The sequence below is a fragment of the Sesamum indicum genome, linkage group LG2 (genome assembly GCF_026168435.1).
Source record: "Sesamum indicum cultivar Baizhima isolate 11 linkage group LG2, ASM2616843v1, whole genome shotgun sequence".
Taxonomy (NCBI): Eukaryota; Viridiplantae; Streptophyta; class Magnoliopsida; order Lamiales; family Pedaliaceae; genus Sesamum; species Sesamum indicum.
Window position 1 is genome coordinate 51,599 of NC_142658.1, and position 12,394 is coordinate 63,992.

A 12,394-nucleotide genomic window follows, 5' to 3' on the forward strand; every position below is an offset into this window, starting at 1 on the left:
ACCTTTGTAAACACGTCGGTCACGACGACTTGGAGTGCTACACAATGGGCAATGCCCCCCGCCCCCCTCCACGAGCCAAGAAGTCAAAAGGGAAGGAGACAATGGGAACGGAGGAACAAGTGGTGACTGAAAAAGCCAAGACATTTGAAAGGGGTGAATGCTCCAAAAGCAGGTATTCTACTAACCTCTCTAATGACAATGTTGATGGTGGTAAACATGGTGAGCATGATGAGCATGATGATAACATCGTGATGCATGATGAGCATGTTGATATTACCTGTGAGGTCGATAAAATGGGTGAGGAAACTGTGGAACATATTGTGGAGACTGAGTTGCCTTCCGATAATCTGGTTGTGGGTGATGTATATTTTTCGATTGGGGGGATGGAAATTCAAAAGAGGAAGAAACGGATTAACCTTCAACAGGCCTCCAAACTCTTCAAAAGTTTGAAATTTTTTGGAATGACTACTCGACCACTGGAGGAATGGGATGACACTGATGAATCAGAAGGGGAAGACGATGATGTCAACCCGGGTAGCCTACGACCATTAAAGATCCAGGATCCAGTTTGCTCACTGAACCATAACCCGGCTGAGACAGAGGAAAGAGAACGGTTCTTTGTTCCTTCTCCAACCCCGCCACGAAAATACAGACATCGCTGCACGCACTGGGACAATGCAACCGCTTAGAAACTTTTAACTATATGTTGTTTCTCAATGTTAAGGAGTAGTACTCCTTCCTTCATAATTTCTTAATGTAATGTATCTGTTCTTTACTTTTTAATGAAGATGGGATGGGAACCCCGATAAGCATCCCCCACCTTCGGGTGTTTTGTCTAAAAAAAAAAGAAAAAAAAACCCTAACCCTAAACCCTAAACCCTAAACCCTAAACCCTAACTCCTAAACCCCAAACCCCAAACCCTGAACCCTGAACCCTAACCCCAACCCTAAACCCTAAACCCTAAACCTTAAACCCCAAACCCCAAACCCCAAACCCCAAACCCTAAACCAAACCAAATCATTCTTCACTTACCAAATCCTCTCAACTTCTCACTAGAAGTGTGTGAGATTTAACACACTACACCTTCCACCACCAACCACCACCAAACCACCACTCTTTGAGCCTCACCTCCACCACCAACAGACAGCCCACCTCCTCCTCCACCGCGGCGTCGCCGCCGCGCCGCCGCCGGCCGGTCGTCGGAAACTTTCACCGACGCGTGAAGCCACACGCGTATCACCATTCGATGCGTCTCGAGAAACCCATCACAAGGATGCAGCTCGTGCAGTGAACGGATTCCGGACGCCGCCGGACGCGCCCTCCAAAGCCGTCAGATTTGCGCCGTTTTCGCCTTCAAATCGCCTTCTCTCTAAAAATCCGACCATTTTCCGACGAGTTATCAGCTGTGCTATACACCGTTGGACTCACCTCGATGAGTACTACAATTCCCCTCGAACAATTGGAGGTTTCAGGTACGCACGACGATGGGCTAAGACCTCGACCGCCGATCACTTCCGCCGTCGATTCGCCGCCGTCACGGCGACCCACGGTCGCGGACCACCACGGTTGGAATCCTCTCCTCAAGGCGAGTCGATTGCGACCAGTTTCGTCAAGTTTCATCACTTGTGTGCCGAGTTCTTGCAAATCTCCCGTTTGCGCGATTACCGCCCGTCGCACCGCCGTTACGCCGCCGTCCGCCGTCGGTTCGCTGGCGGAGCCACACCATTGTAGTCGCCTCGTCATGGCGAAGCCTCCCGTCCGCCCAGAAATCGGCATCGGAGCTCCGGCAGCAGCCTCTCCTTCGGCAGCCGTTGCCCTTGAGCCTTTGTTGACCGAGTTGACTCGGTCAACGGTCAACCCTCCTTTGACCGAGTTGACCCGGTCAACTCAGTCAACCGAACAGATCCAGCACCTGTCTTCCTCAATTCCGACGCCGAATCTTCCGAAGAAAACATTTGCTGAAGTCCTTGCACCAACACGGGCCTCGAAACCTGCAACACCGGCACCGCACAAATACTTCCCTAGGGACTTGTCATCGATCGGTTTTGGTACAGTTTTGACAGGCGACAAAGGTCCAACATTACTATTCACAGATGCTAAGACCGAAGTCCTTGCAGCTCCATTCAAATTTGCACTCGTGGGCAAATTTTCACATGGAGCACCCTCATACAGCATCCTTCACAAACTAATCGCTGGAACGGGCATCAAAAACAAATTCACGGTTAGTATGCTCAACACCAGACATGTCTTAATTTCCCTATCTTGTGAAGAGAATTTTTCTCGCCTGTGGCTGCGGCGTATTTGGTATATTCAGGGGTACCCAATGCGCGTTTTCAAGTGGACTCCTACTTTCACACCGTCTAAGGAGTCATCAATTGTACCGGTGTGGGTTAGTTTTCCGGAGCTACCAGCACATCTGTTCCGCAAGGAAGTTCTATTCACGGTGGCGAGCATGATTGGAACTCCTCTGCAAATTGATGATGCGACACTCAATCAGTCCAAGCTCTCCAAGGCAAGGGCATGCATTGAATTGGATCTTCTCAAACCGCGCCTTGAAGACTTTCAAATCCAGATTTGTGGGGCAACTATTGTGCAACGTATTGAGTACGAGGATATCCCGCACTACTGCTCTTTGTGCAAACATGTTGGGCATCGAGACTCAGACTACTATACGGAAGGCGATCCTCCCAAACCACCCCCCCGGAAGCCGAGAAATTGTGCTGAAAAGAAGGTTGCTGAAGAGGTCGGGCGAGGCAAAGCAGTTGCAAAGGAAACTGGTGAGAGCTCAAAAATGATGGAACAGCCTGCAAAGGACCCCAGGTACCAAACTAAACACAAAACTGATTCTATGGCTAGCGTGGATAAAAATATTATTTCTGTTGATATTGCTAACACCACATGTGAGGAGGGAAAAATGGGTGAGGAGAATTCGAAAAATAAAATGGCTGAAGGAAATTGGATACAAGTGGGAAATGCTACCATGCTTTTACAAGAGGATTCAGATAAGGGGGAGACTCTGGTTATTGATGCCACGCCATTGAAGATCTGCGACCCACCTTGCTTTACCAATTGCAACCCTGCAGACTCGGTTGAGCAGTTATTATTGGAGCTGGCATCCCCGGACAAACTGCCTAGAAATGATTTCATCGTAGAGAGATTACCGGAGTACTTGGTCAAGAATACAGAGTTAAAATTTCGAGTGATGAAACAAAGGAGTACTTCCTGCGGTCCAAGAATAAAGACAGACCGAATCAAGAAAAAGTGGAAGAAACAAAATGGTTGATGTCCTATAATTATGTAAAGGAGTAGTACTCCTACTTTTATGTTTTTGTTGATTTTATATTGTAATGCTGACTTTGCTTTATTTTCTATGAAGAAGGGATGGGGAACCCGAAAAGCTTCCCCCACCTTCGGGTGTTTAATTTATAAAAAAAAAAACCCTAAACCCTAAACCCAAAACCAAAAACCAAAATTCTCTCAACTTCTCACTAAAAGTGTGTGAGATTTAACACACTAAACCTTCCACCACCAACCACCACCAAACCACCAGTCTTTTAGTCTCACCACCACCACCAACAGATAGCCCACCTCCTCCTCCACCGCGGCGTTGCCGCCGCGCCGCCGCCGGCCGGTCGCCGGAAAAGTCCTCCGGCGCATGAAGACACACGCGCACCACCATTGGATGCGGCTCTGAAAACCCGTCAGAACCATGCTGTTTTCGCACTAAACGGCCACCGAACTCCGCCGTACGCGCCCGCTGAAGCTGCAGAAATCACGCCATTTTCGCCCCAATTTCGCCGGCGACTTCTCTCTAAAATTTCGGCCGTTTCCCGACGAGTTACCGGCCGTGCCATATACCATTTTGATCGCCTCGATGAGTACTACAATTCCCCTCAAACAATTTGAGGATTCATGCACGCACGACGATGGGCTTGGAACTCCTCCGCCGTCGATTCGCCGCCGTCAAGGCGACCGACGGTCGCGGACCACCAGCATTCAACTCCCCTTCTCTTTGCGAGTCGATTGAGACACGTCTCGTCCAATTTCATCACCGGAGTGAAGAGATCGAACGCTTCTCCTCCTTCCGCCAACGTCAACCTTCGCGCCGCCGTTACGCCGCCGTCCGTCGTCGTTTCGCTAGCGGAGCACCACCATTGGCCTCGCCTCGACAAGACGCAGCCCACTGTTCGGTCAGAATCGGCCACCGGCGACATTCCACCTCTGGCCGATGGCGATGGTCAACATGAACGGTTGACCGAGTTGACTCGGTCAACTCTCCATCCTTTAACCGAGTCAAATCGGTCAACTCAGTCAACACAACATTTTCAGCCGCCGGCTTCCTCGATCCCGCCGTCGAACCTTCCGAAAAAATCAATCGCTGAAGTTGTTGGGCCATCGCGGGCCTCGAAAACTGCAAAAATGGCACCTCACAAATACTTTCTTGCGGACTCGCCACAACTCGCTATCGGTACAATTTTGATGGACGATCAAGATCCAAAATTGATGTTCACAGATGCCGAGACCGAGGTCTTAGCAGCTCCATTCAGATTCGCGCTCGTTGGAAAATTTTCGCATGGAGCACCTTCGTACAGCATGCTGCACAAACTGATGGAGGGAACTGGCATCAATAACAAATTCACGGTTAGTATGCTGAACAACAGGCATGTCTTAATTTCCCTATCCTGTGAATTAGATTATACTCGCTTGTGGTTGCGGCGTATTTGGTATATCCAAGGGTACCCAATGCGCGTTTTCAAGTGGACTCCTACTTTCACACCGTCTAAGGAGTCATCAATTGTACCGGTGTGGGTTAGTTTCCCGGAGCTGCCAGCACATCTGTTCCGCAAGGAAGTTCTATTCACGGTGGTGAGCATGATTGGAACTCCTCTGCAGATCGACGATGCGACACTCAATCAGTCCAAGCTCTCCAAGGCAAGGGCATGCATTGAATTGGATCTTCTCAAACCGCGCCTTGAAGACTTTCAAATCCAGATTTGTGGGGCCACTATTGTGCAGTGTATTGCGTACGAGGATATCCCACATTACTGCTCGTTGTGCAAACATGTTGGGCATCGAGCCTCAGACTGCTATACGGAAGGCGACGCTCCCAAACCACCCCCCCCCGAAAGCAGAGGAGGGCTGCTGTGGAAGTGGAGCGGGGCAAAGCAGTTGTTCAGGAAGTTGGTGAGAGTTCAAAGACGAGGGACCAGCCAGAACAGCTTCAGCCTGCTAAGGACACTAGGTACCACGCTGAGCACCAAACTGAAACTATGACTAGCGTCAATGAATTTTCTATTCCTGTTGATGAAGTTAATATTCCCTGTGAGGCTGGAAAAATGGTTGATTTGCCTGTAGATAATCTTGTTGTTAGTTCTGTGGAAAATATTATGGAGACTAATTTGCCTAATCTGGTTGTTAGTGCTGTGTATCCTCCGATTAGGGGGGTGGAAATCCAAATAAGGAAGAAACGGGTTACCCCTCCGCAGGCCTCTAAACTGTTCAAAAATCTGAAACTTTTTGGAATGATTACTCCACCACTAGAGGAATGGGATGAAACTGATGAATCAGAAGGGGAAGACGATGATGTCAACCCGGGTAGCCCACGGCCGGTGAAGATCCAGGATCCAGTTTGCTCGCTGAACAGTAATCCGGCTGACATCGAGGAAAGAGAACAGTACTTTGCTTCTCCAACACCGCCACGAAAATACAGACATCGTTGCACGCATTGGATCACTACAACCACTTAGAAACTTTTAACTTATTTTCTGTTTCACAATGTTTTGGAGTAGTATTCCTCTGGTTTCCTTAAAAAAAAAACCCTAAACCCTAAACCTTAAACCGAAGGATCATTTCGTTTGGTTTGACAAATTTTAGAGAAATGGGCGGAGGGCAGGCGATGAAGACCACGCATCAAGTTTCCTGATAGGCGGGCGAAAGCCTCTGGTACAACATCCCATCACCAAGAAACATCTGAAAACGACAATCTTGTTCGAAATTTTTTCTCAAGGTCTCCGTCCAGCACGTCTGTTGGAGGAAAGGCTTCCGATCAGCCAAAAAGAACTCCCGTGTCTCAGGAGGAGATTGAAGCTATCATGTTGGGTGGCTGTATCTAATCCTCCACCGGAGCTTGCCAACGGAGGACAACACTCAAACCTTAACTTAATGTTTTCTTGATCGTTCCTCAGTTGGAGAAACTCTTGGAGTCCTTGTTCAGAGAAAACTTGGCAAATATGATGAATTTCAGGAATTGAGTACTCTTTTCTAGGCCACCTTCACATAAAAAGAGGTTGAATATGTGTAGTAGTATTCTTAATGACATCCTTCTTCCAATGAATCAAGTTGTTTAACACAAAAAAAGCCCTAAACCCTAAACCCTAAACCTTAAACCAAATTGTGCCCCGTCCCACACTCGCTGAGCGAGGCAAGATGAAGAGGACAGTTGACAGCGTGATTCGAAGCGTGAAGACGGTTGCGGAGTGCCCTCGCCTCACCAAGTTTTCTCTTCACGCTCCCAAAACTATAGAGGTGGAATTTGACAACGACAGTGCTTATAATCTGCCCGCTGAATACTTGATGATATATAGCCCAGCAGTCGACAGTAAGATTAGATCAACCAGAGGTGAAAAGGTTATATCTGGGAGGCGTCATGTGGGAATCATGTCAGCAGAACCTGTGGGGAACTATGGGGTGAGGGATTTTTACGTGGGATTACTTCTATCATCTTGGTAGCAATAAGTTTTCTCTCATGAGAAATTACATCCAAACTCTAAAGAAACATGGACTGAGTAGGGATCCACCACGGAAGAAGTGATTTTTAGTCTTCAAGTTGTTGAGTTGCATGCTGTTAAGGGAATGAATATGCACTGAGGCTGTAGATGTACTCGACATGTTCCAGTTCACATGATAAAAATGGAACAAATGACCTGTTATGATACAGAAGGGGGTTTTGAGTTATTTCCTTCATTCATTCGCAAGTTTATCTTTTGTAAACAGGTTTGTAGTTGAAGTACCAATTTTATACACAAATTTATTTAAGATATTTATACGAAGGATTACTTAATCAAGATCTTTACATTAATCTTTGATAAATAAAAAAAAAATCCTAAACCCTAAACTGGCAAATTCTCTCAACTTCTCACTAAAAGTGTGTGAGATTTAACACACTAAACCTTCCACCACCAACCACCACCAACCACCACCAAACCACCACTCTTTTAGTCTCACCACCACCACCAACAGCCAGCCCACCTCCTCCTCCACCGCGGCGTCGCCCCCGCGCCGCCACCGGCCGGTCGCCGGAAAATTCCTCCGGCGCGTGAAGACACACGCACACCACCATTGGATGCGGCTCTGAAAACCCGTCAGAACCATGCTGGTTTCGCACTGAACGGCCACCGAATTCCGCCGCATGCGCCCGCCGAAGCTGCTGAAATCGCGCCATTTTCGTCCAAATTTCTCCGGCGACTTCTCTCTAAAATTCCGGCCGTTTCCCGACGAGTTACCAGCCGTGCCATATACCATCTTGATCGCCTCGATGAGTACTAAAATTCCCCTCAAACAATTTAAGGTTTCATGCACGCACGATGATGGGCTTGTACCTCCACCGCCGCTCACTTCCGCCGCCGATTCGTCGCCGTCAAGGCGACCCACGGTCGCGGACCACCAGCACTCGACTCCCCTCCTCTTTGCGAGTCGATTGAGACACGTCTCGTCCAATTTCATCACCGGAGTGAAGAGATCGAACGCTCCTCCTCCTTCCGCCAACGTCAACCTTCGCGCCGCCATTACGCCGTCGTCCGTCGCCGTTTTGCTGGCGGAGCACCACCATTGGCCTCGCCTCGAGAAGGCGCAGCCCCCTGTCCGGTCAGAATCGGCCACCGGCGACATTCCTCCGGCTGACGGCGACGGTCAACAGGAACTGTTGACCGAGTTGACTCGGTCAACTCTCCATCCTTTAACCGAGTCAAATCGGTCAACTCAGTCAACACAACATTTTCAGCCGCTGGCTTCCTCGATCCCGCCGCCGAACCTTCCGAAAAAATCATTCGCTGAAGTTGTTGCGCCATCGCGGGCTATGAAAACTGCAAAAACGGCACCTCACAAATACTTTCTTGCGGACTCACCACAACCCGCTATCGGTACAATTTTGACGGACGATCAAGGTCCAAAATTGCTGTTCACAGATGCCGAGACCGAGGTCTTAGCAGCTCCATTCAGATTCGCGCTCGTTAGAAAATTTTCGTATGGGACACCTTCGTACAGCATGCTGCACAAACTGATGGCGGGAATTGGCATCAAAAACAAATTCACGGTTAGTATGCTGAACAACAGGCATGTCTTAATTTCCCTATCCTGTGAATCAGATTATACTCGCTTGTGGCTGCGGCGTATTTGGTATATCCAGGGGTACCCAATGCGCGTTTTCAAGTGGACTCCTACTTTCACACCATCTAAGGAGTCATCAATTGTACCGATGTGGGTTAGTTTCCCGGAGCTGCCAGAACATCTGTTCCGCAAGGAAGTTCTATTCACGGTGGCGAACATGATTGGAACTCCTCTGCAGATCGACGATGCGACACTCAATCAGTCCAAGCACTCCAAGGCAAGGGCATGCATTGAATTGGATCTTCTCAAACCGCGCCTTGAACACTTTCTAATCCAGATTTGTGGGGCCACTATTGTGCAGCGTATTGACTACGAGGATATCCCACACTACTGCTCGTTGTGCAAACATGTTGGGCATCGAGACTCAGACTGCTATACGGAAGGCGATACTCCCAAACTACCCCCCCGGAAGCCGAGCAATCGGGCTGTCGCTGAGAAAATAAAAGGAAAGAAGGTTGCTGAAGAGGTCGAACGGGTAACAAAGGAACAGGTTGGGACTGAGACAACCAAATCATTTGAGAGAGGTGAATCAAGCAGGTACCCTACTAATCCCTCTAATGATGATGTTGATAGTGGTAAACATGGTAATGATATTGCTGAAATCGAGATGTCGAATGTTAACTGTGACTCGAATGTGGAAAACGAACTGCATATTGATAATGCTCACTGCTCAGCACACGAGCCTGCCGATAATCTTGTTGTAGGTGAGAACCACGTGGTTGTGCATGATAACATTATTTCTGTGAATGTCGCTAACACTACCGACGATGATGGAAATATGGGTGAGGAGAATTCGGAAAATAAAATGGCTGAAGGAAATTGGATACAAGTGGGAAACTTTGGTTATTGATGCCACGCCTTTGAAGATCTGCGACCCACCTTGCTTGACCAATTGCAACCCTGCAGATTCGGCAGAGCAGCTGCTACAGGAACTGGCCTCTCCGGCCAGACTGCCTAGGAATCAATTTTGCGTAGACGAGATATCGGAGTACCTAGTCAGGAACACGGAGGAGAAAATCCGAGTTATGAAACAGAGGAGTGGCTCGTGCGGTCCAAGAATTAAGATAGATAGAATCAAGAAAAAATGGAAGAAACAAAAAACCTGATGTCGTATCACAATGTAAAGGAGTAGTACTCCTCCATTTATCTTTTGTTGCATCAATGTTGCAATTCTGACTGTGCTTTATTTTTAATGAAGATGGGATGGGGACCCCGATAAGCATCCCCCACCTTCGGGTGTTCTGACTTAAAAAAAAAAAATCCTAAACCCTAAACCAACTTCTCACTACAAGTGTGTGAGATTTAACACACTAAATCTTCCACCACCAACCTTTCAGCCTCACCACCACCACCAATAGACAGTCCACCTCTTCCTCCACCGCGGCGTCACCGCCGCGCCGCCGCCGGCCGATCGCCGGAAATATTCACCGGCGCGTAGCACCACACGCGCACCACCACCAGATGTGCCGTTGGAAGACCGTCACAACCATGGTGGTCTCACACTGAACGGCCACCGGACGCCCCCGTACGCGCCCTCCAAAGTTGCCTGAATCGCCCAAATCGCCCAGTTTCGCCGTCTCCTTCTCTCTAAAAATTCAGCCGTTTCCCAGCGAGTTGCCGGTCGTTCCATACACCGATCGACTCGCCTTGATGCCTAGAAGCTTTCCCCTCAAGCAATTTCAGGTTTAATCCATTGTAGACGATGGGCTAAGTCCAAGACCGCCGCCTCGTTTTTCCGTCGATTCATCGCCGGTGAGCCGACCCACGATCGCGGACCGCCACCGTCCGCTTCCTCTCCTCACTGCGAATCTTTTGAGACCTATCTCGTCAAATTTCATCACCGGTACGAGAAGATCTTGCAATTCTCCCGTTTCCGCCACCGCCGCCCTTCGGACCGCCGTAGCGCCGCCGTCACGCCTCCATTCGCCGGCGGACCACCACCGTTCGCCTCGCCTCATCATGGCGCATCCACCCATCCGCTCTGTCTCAGCCACCGGAGCCACACCTGAAACTCCACCTCCGGCCGACGGCAACAGTCAACCTGAGCTGTTGACTGAGTTGACTCGGTCAACCCCTCCTTTGACCGGGTCAACTCGGTCAACTCAGTGAACCGAGCAGCTTCAGCAACCGCCTTCCTCGATTCCGACGCTGAACTTTCCGAGAAAAACGTTCGCTGAAGTTGTTGCGCCATCGAGAGCCTCGAAAATTGCAAAAACGTCACCTCATAAATACTTTCTTGCGGACTCGCCACAACCCGCCATCGGTGTAATTTTGACGGACGATCAAGGTCCAAAATTGTTGTTCACAGATGCTGAGACCGAGGTCTTAGCAGCTCCATTCAGATTCGCGCTTGTTGAAAAATTTTCGCATGGAGCACCTTCGTACAGCATGCTGCACAAACTGATGGAGGGAACTGGCATCAAAAACAAATTCACGGTTAGTATGCTGAACAACAGGTATTTCTTAATTTCCCTATCCTGTGAATCAGATTATACTCGCTTGTGGCTGCGGCGTATTTGGTATATCCAGGGGTACCCAATGCGCGTTTTCAAGTGGACTCCTACCTTCACACCGTCTAAGGAGTCATCAATTGTACCGGTGTGGGTTAGTTTCCCGGAGCTGCCAGCACATCTGTTCTGCAAGGAAGTTCTATTCACGGTGGCGAGCATGATTGGAACTCCTCTGCAGATCGACGATGCGACACTCAATCAGTCCAAGCTCTCCAAGGCAAGGGCATGAATTGAATTAGATCTTCTCAAACCGCGCCTTGAAGACTTTCAAATCCAAATTTGTGGGGCCACTATTATGCAGCGTATTGAGTACGATGATATAATCAATTGGTACATCGCTTAATATAATCAATATTTAATAAATAAAATAATTAAATAATATAATTATATAAATTATTAAAAATTAAAATGGAAACTTACCTCGCTGCCAATATTCGAAGAGGCACATAAATTGCAATTTGATAAATCCAATTGGAATGTTTTGGCTCACTTATATATATATGTAGGGGGTGGGGCGGTGGGTGAGGGCCCACCCCCAAACCCTTTCCTTTCCTTTTTTTTTTTTTTTTTTGCTTTCATATATATATATATATATATATATGTTACTTATATATATATTATTAGTAATATATATTTTATATATATTATTATTATTATTATTATTTTATTTATTTAATTAAATTTTTCTCAAAATACCATTTACGTCCTTCCTAATTTTCTTAATTAATAAAAATTGTCCCAAAATATTATAACGAACTCCAATTTAATTCATTCAAGTGTTATTATATTCCATTATGACCCATAATTTAGTGGCTAATTAACTAAATTTCACGAAAATTTATCAATTAATCCTACAATTATGTATTATAATATTTGGGGCGTCACAATTTGATAGAGCAAGCCAGGGGAAAAGCCACTGATGGATGCAGAAGAATACTAGATATCAAGCCTGAGCAGGTAAATAACATACTCTTCATGTGATTTACATTCTGGAATTTTCAAAAAGAAATAACTAGATAAAACGAAAGTGTCAAATGAAGATAGATAAAATAAAGATGTGTGTGATGAGCAAATACAGTACAAATCACACAAGTCATACATTCTTGAAGCATGTGTTGCAGTTAATGATTCAAATCATTGTTTATCTTTTGCAGATTCATCAACGTACTCCAATATTCATCGGAAGCCCAGATTAAATTGATAATCTGGAGAAGTATTTGTCTTAAGAGAAGGAGAGAAATAAGGGAGAAGAGAGGCTCTCGAATTTGTTGGTGCCTTTAAATTCGTCTACATGAAACCAATGGCTGTCGGCCCACTCTGCATGAGCTCACCAACATAGACCCACGACGGACACTTCAACTTTGGGTCTCACTAGGCCACCCACACTGGGCCTTTCTGGGCCACCCACTACGGTGAGTCGATCTGCTGGGCCAATCACCTTGAGCTGCAAGGGCTATTTTGTAAGCTTCATGGACAACTTTATTTTCTGTGAGCTTTT

At 47.4% G+C, this 12,394-nt stretch overlaps 2 pseudogenes; both read left to right on the plus strand.

The window, feature by feature from the left end:
- The first annotated feature begins 5,879 nt into the window (after positions 1-5,879).
- LOC148788900 (uncharacterized) lies at positions 5,880-6,284 on the plus strand (annotated as a pseudogene).
- A 109-nt stretch (positions 6,285-6,393) lies between these two features.
- LOC148788901 (uncharacterized) lies at positions 6,394-7,065 on the plus strand (annotated as a pseudogene).
- The last annotated feature ends 5,329 nt before the right edge of the window (positions 7,066-12,394 follow it).